The 6000-nt window shown below is 46.7% G+C and overlaps 1 protein-coding gene across 2 annotated transcripts in view; it reads left to right on the top strand.

Moving 5' to 3' along the window:
• The first annotated feature begins 745 nt into the window (after positions 1–745).
• SMAD5 (SMAD family member 5) overlaps positions 746–6000 on the top strand; it is a 34787-nt gene continuing 29532 nt past the window's right edge. Inside the window, exon 1 of one of the 2 annotated variants that reach the window (XM_080920500.1) lies at positions 746–862. The gene's annotated coding sequence lies outside the window, so the exon portion shown is untranslated. Of the gene's footprint in view, positions 863–1186; positions 1273–6000 lie in introns of those variants that run through there. The other variant, XM_080920501.1, reaches the window with a different exon arrangement.

Genomic DNA, 6000 nt, shown 5'->3' with positions numbered 1-6000 from the left:
ATACGGAATTGGTATTAGAGGATGAGATTCACTGGGAAAGGTTAAAAATAGTTCCAATTTATTTACAAAGAAAACGGGGCGATCGGTTTTTAAGGAAAAAAAAAAAAAAAAAAAAAAACCCACAGACTATTTAAAAGCTTTCCTTTGCTGTCCAAATCGGGTGTCCTAGTACGGATACCATACATATTTCTGGGAATGCTGACTCTTTGGAGGGAAAGCTAAGCCAGACAGCCGGATTAGTACAGAGCTGCCCTGTGGACAGAGTGTGCACCTCCACGCCTCCACTTGCTGAAGCTTGAGATGAGAATATCCTACTTCCAGATGTGGGGCGGCGTCCCGTGAACAGCTGGGATTGTGTCCTGAGACATGAACACTCGTCCTCAGCTCCGGGTTCAGCACTGTCTCCACCTGTGGAGGATCCCTCCCACCCCGCTTTGGGCGCAATGTTATGGCTGCATCAAGTAAGCTGTCCAGTTTCTGATGCACAGCAAGAGGTCTCCGTCTATTAGGATTTCTATTAAAAGTCCGTGAAAACGGCCAGGTTGTCGCTGAAGATACTTTTTAACGCTTTATATTGGCTAGAAAAGGTCTCCGGCTCTCCAGAGCGAGGTGACTGTTTTGCTGTAAGGCGCCACTCGCAGGCTCGCTGTGGACTGCAGAAGTCAGGCCTCGGCCTCTCCCGACGCGCATGCGCCGGCCGCCGCGGCCCTCCACCCTCCACCCCCCCCCACACACACACCATCATCCGGGTCCCCAGCGAGCGGGCGCCGAGCGCTTGTCCCGCGGCCGAGCTGCTAATAAAGTTGCGGCGCGTGCACAGCACGGCGACGGCGTGAGGAGAGCGCGCCCGGGCGGCGGGGAGGTGAGTGAGGGACCCCGGGGCGGGCGCTCGGGGCCGAGCGGAGGGACACGCGCCGCTGAAGCGGCCGACGGGCGGGCAGAGGCCTAGCAAGTACCCCCGCGGGACCTGACGGGACAGGACGGGGCGCCGCGCGGCGCGGGAGGCCCGGGTGCTGAGGAGGCCCCGCCAGGCGGACGAGGCCGCTGCCACCTCGGCGCGCCACCGACGCCCCGGGCCCGCGGAGCCGCGCAGACGGCCTAGGCTGAGCGCGCGCCCCGCCGCTTTGTGTCTGCGAGATAAGGATCCGCGCTTATCGGTGGGAATTACACTCCGGCCGGCGGTGACCCGCCCCTGCGCCCGCCCGGCCGCCCCACCGCTCGCCCGTCACCCTGGGGACGTCGCAGAGGCTCGCGCGCCGCGCTCAACTTTGTGTGAGGAACCGAAGCAGCTTTTGTCTCTTCGCCCCGTCCCGGTGGCGGCTCCACTTGGGCATGCGTGCCCAAGTTCACACTCCACCCCACCTCCCTATCCCCCTGCCCTTTCTCCTGGGTGCCGCTGGCTGCGGCGAGCCGGGAGCCCCAGCTTTGAGAACTCCCCTGTGGCGGCCCGTCTTAGGTCAGAGCATGCTCAGTGGCCCGGACTTTTCGGTTGCAGGGGGAGCTGGCGAGGATGGTCGAGGTATTTGGAGGTGTGCCATCTAGCCGAAGCCCGCGTCCGGACTCCGGTGGTGATGGCACCGGTTAAAGGAGTCCGGGCCAACCTGGAAGCCGGGAATGGCCGGACACTCTAGGCTAGATCTTTATCTTGATTGTAAAAAGACAATGTTTCCTGAGCAGCTGGAGTTGGGGGGGGGGGGGTGTAGGCCTGGCTGCTTTTGCGTTTAAATGGGTGTGGTGCTAAGTATATCTTGTTTATCTTTCTGTGGAAAAAAGTTTTGAAGTCTGGTGGAGTTTGTCACCTCATGACTGTTGCCTAGCACTATCAAGTGTACCTAGCAACAGAGACTGGGTGATCAATGGAGTTGTTGGTTGCTTTTACAGAAGCTAAGAGAAAAGGGTACATGTGATTCTATTTTTTTTCTTTCTGACAGGGGTGGGGGGGTTGTCTTACTACGCAGACCTTGAACTACAGCCATTCCTCCTGCCTCAGCTTCCAAGTGCTGGGATTACAGGGGTGAGCCATCATCAAGTCTGGCTGTTTTTCTTTTTTAAACAAAGAGTGCTTAGATTTTCTTAGTGTATGAGAGAGAGTTGCTTGGATTTTCTTAGTGTGTGAGAGTTACTGTAAAAGTTGAAAACGCAGTAGAAATGCTTAGAGTAGTTCAGTGTTTCTGCTAGATGCCAGCCCATAATGCCTGTCTTATGGAAACAGTTCCTGCATGCAGCAGGACAGTTTGACACTGAACTGCTCTATCCGAGGTTATGTTCCAGATTTTGCAGGGAACAAGTTAGTAGTAAGAAATCACATCATTCCCTTTACCCTTTTCCCCCATAAAATGAACCCCAAAATTGTAAGATTCCCAAAACAACTTAGAAGAAACAGTCTATCAAATTCTAACCCATATAAAGTTTGTGTGTATTATGCTTAGAGGAAAAATAATTTTGTAGCCAGGTATGGTGGCCCACACCTTTAATTCCCGGCAGGAAGATATGTGTGAGTTCCAGGCCATCTTGGTGGGGTGGGGAGCTACATAGTGAGGCCTTGATCGAAAGACATTTCATTTTGGGTGTGATTGTTAGGTGACCTCATGGCACCTCTCCTTCCTCTGCGCTTCCCCACACAACCCTTGTAGATAACTGCTATTAGCACTTCAGCTGTGTCTTTGTCACACATGCCAATCATCATTTTGCCACTTCCTGTAGGTCATAGATGAATCTTCTCAACTGACTTCCCTTTCTTCCTTCCCAGTCAGGTACTCAGGTAGCCCAGGCTGGCCTCAGACTCACTATGTAGTCCAGGATGCCTTTGAACTCCTACCTCTGTCTCCAAATGCTAGGATTTCAAACTTTACCATCACCTCAGGTTATTTATTTTGGTTGGGTTGCTGTTTTAGCTGGCTGGAACCTGTACACCCTACTGCACCAAACACTTACATTGAGTATTCCATGTGTCCATATGGTATGGTATGGTATGGTATGGTATGGTATAGTTAAAAGAAGAAAGAAAGCAGCGAGCCTAGGGGAGAGTAAAATGTTTGGTCTGTTCTGTACAGTCTAGCTGGAGCTGCTTAGCTAGTTCTTTGTGCTGTGCATCACAGAACTGGGTAGATGGTGTGTTGTTGCCTTTCTTTCCCTCTGGCAAAGTTATCCTTTGAGTGTAGTGTGAAACAGTGACTGACTGTGGCTAATGAGGTTTGAATCAGGTTGTTGTGTGCTGTTGGTTATGTAACATGGTGAGAGTATTATTAAAAGTTGCAGTCTCTAGCAAGGTAGAGAGACAAGTGAATTCTGCTGACCCTCCTCCTTGGGCTTTCATTTCTGGCTGAACCTGAATGTACTTCAGGCTGCAGCTGTAATTATACCTGGGCAGCCTGATGGTTTCCAACATGATGATTTCATGGGATGATCTCTTGCCCTTTGTGTTAGAGGCAGCTTGTTTTCCCTACTGAAAACAGATTTGTATCTCAGTTGAACAAATTTCTTTTCAATGTTTTGAAGATTAGGCAGTAAAATTAGTGTTTTACTTCTTAGTAACATGTATTGAAATTTAATATAAAATTCTTTCCACATGTATATTATTCAGTGGTAGGTTTTAATTTCCAGTGACTTGTGCAGTGTGGATCATGATAGCTCCTGTTGATAACTCACCACTGTTTGTTATTACCAGATGTGCATGTTGGTTTGGCAGTGAGCAACGCATCAGAGCTAATCTCAAGCCTTCATTCCTCTGCTTATCTGTCTCCTCATTACATTATTTTTGTTCTGTGTTCTAACCTCTCAGTGTTTTGTATGAAGGACATTGTATTTCTACAGGTGTTGAAGGCACCTTAGATCCTATAGTGTGTCATCATGTCTCCAAGAGGTCAGGTACTGGCCAAGTTTTCCCTTCAGAGATGGACAGTAGTAGCCTTTACTAGGTGATATTCTAGAGAAAAACTGGGAAAGTTGGATCTAAGGAAGCCATGGTGCAGAGATTCAAGAGTCTCTCACCAGAAAGATGATGAAGGGTTTTCTCTTCAAGCCCCTGGAAGTTGACCTGTGCCTTTTTACACCTTGATTTTCCATTTCTGAACTTACTAGAATATTAGCAGTTGGAATGTCCAGAGCAGGTGTCATCTATTTATCGTCACTACCATACAATGTTTACCTCCAACCAAAACTTGAATATGATGTGTATGTTTACTGACTAGAACATTTAGAAGTCTTTCAGAAGAATTGTTAAAAACTAGATTGTTAAGATTCTCTAATTCCCCAATATTTTATTGCTTTTTTTTTTTTTTTTTTTAAGATAAGGTCTCAATATATATAGCTCTGGATGTCCAGGAACTCACTCTGTAGACTAGGCTGACCTCAACCACCTGCCTCTGTCTCCCTAGTACTGGGACTAACAGCATATGCTACTGCCTAATTTCCAAATCCCATAGGTCACATATTTTAAGTCTTTATTGTTTCACAACTTAGGATGATGTAATTACAGTACATTAAGGTTTTTCAAAATTAATCAGCTAGTTCTGGGTTCTTTGCCTAGCTTTAATAAATGTTTGAATGTGCCCACACATGTATACAACACCTTGTTTCTAGCCAGGTTAGAGGTTTTGTTATTTCCAGTAGTTTTTCTCTCTGCCTTTATTTACTATGTCTTAATTTTATTGAGATTAATTGGGGCACAGGAGAGTTTTATATTGGGACAGTTCTCTTATGTGAACCTATAATTTTACTTCACTGGTATTAATATTAATGTGCATTTTTGTAAACAGATTATGTTCTTGAATCTTTTGTGACCACTGTCTTTGCCTGAATTGCAACTGTAATTTCTAGTTTAATATTCCATAGACATTTGAAAATATATTGATCTTTATGAGATTTTTAACTGTAGCTTTATTTTCTGATTTCCCATTTGCTGCCTTGTTACCCTGAAAGTAACAGAAGCAGTAGTAGCTGCAGACACCAAGGCCTTCTCAGAATGAGTGCTTCAGGCCTACATGGCAAATCTAACTTTGGTCTCAGAAGATAAGTGCTTTCACAGAGGATTTTGTTCTTCCCAAAGTACTGGAGTCTGCCTTTTTCCCTAGATGGCTCATAACTTGAGGTCTAGTTGTTCTGGTATGTGTTCCTGGGAAGAAAGGACAAGCAGAAATACTTAAGTCTGTCAACTGCCCTTATTTTCATCTTCTTGTTCTCTTAGGTGAGAGTCTAGTTAACTCATTGACTACTTCCACTGTTCAGAGTTGAGTGCAAATTAAATGATGGCCAAGACAGAAAAGCTAGCCAGACGATCTGTCTGTCTGTTTCCTTCTAAGTGGGGACTTATACTCTGAGGCGCACACAAGATGCTGGAGAATGCCATTGTGGGACTCTGGAATGGATGCTGTAGACATCAGCTAGCTGTCTGCTCCAGAGATTGTGTTGTGATTGAAAGGAGAGCTCTGTGAAGTAGACTGGCCAACTCTGTGTCTGGCCGTGTGCCTGCAAGCCTGTACAAGCACAGTCTCTTTCTGGGGCAAGGCAGGGCATTTCGTAGGCTCTGTGCGGGGGGGTGGGGGGGTGGAGGGGTGGGGGGGTTGCTGGTTCATCTAGATCAGGCCCTGCTTAATTAGAGGACTTAAAGAGGCAGCTGAAGCTTAAAGAGGGGTTAAAAACTGGGAAACAGAAATCTGGATGTGGGAAATAAAACAGAGACAAGTGGACACAAAGAATGAACATGATTTTGCTTTGGGAAATGTCAGGATCCCGTGTTCATCATCCAGAGGGCTTTGAGAACTTTGCAGAACTTTGGGTGTTTTTTTCTTTTTTTTAATTTAATGTTTATGTGTATGAATATTTTACCTGCATGTGCATGCCTGGTGTCCAAGTTGTTCAGAAGAGAATGTTAGTACTTGGAATTGAACCTGTATCCTCTGCAAGAGCAGCAACCACTGAACTATCTCTCCAGCTCATCTTGATGTTTTTGAAGTTAGGAGTCAGAATTGGGGAAAATGATGTTTTGATTTTTTTTTTTTT

Source organism: Micromys minutus, assembly GCF_963924665.1.
Source record: "Micromys minutus genome assembly, chromosome: 1".
Lineage (NCBI taxonomy): Eukaryota > Metazoa > Chordata > Mammalia > Rodentia > Muridae > Micromys > Micromys minutus.
This window is presented reverse-complemented; position numbering and strand designations above follow the sequence as displayed.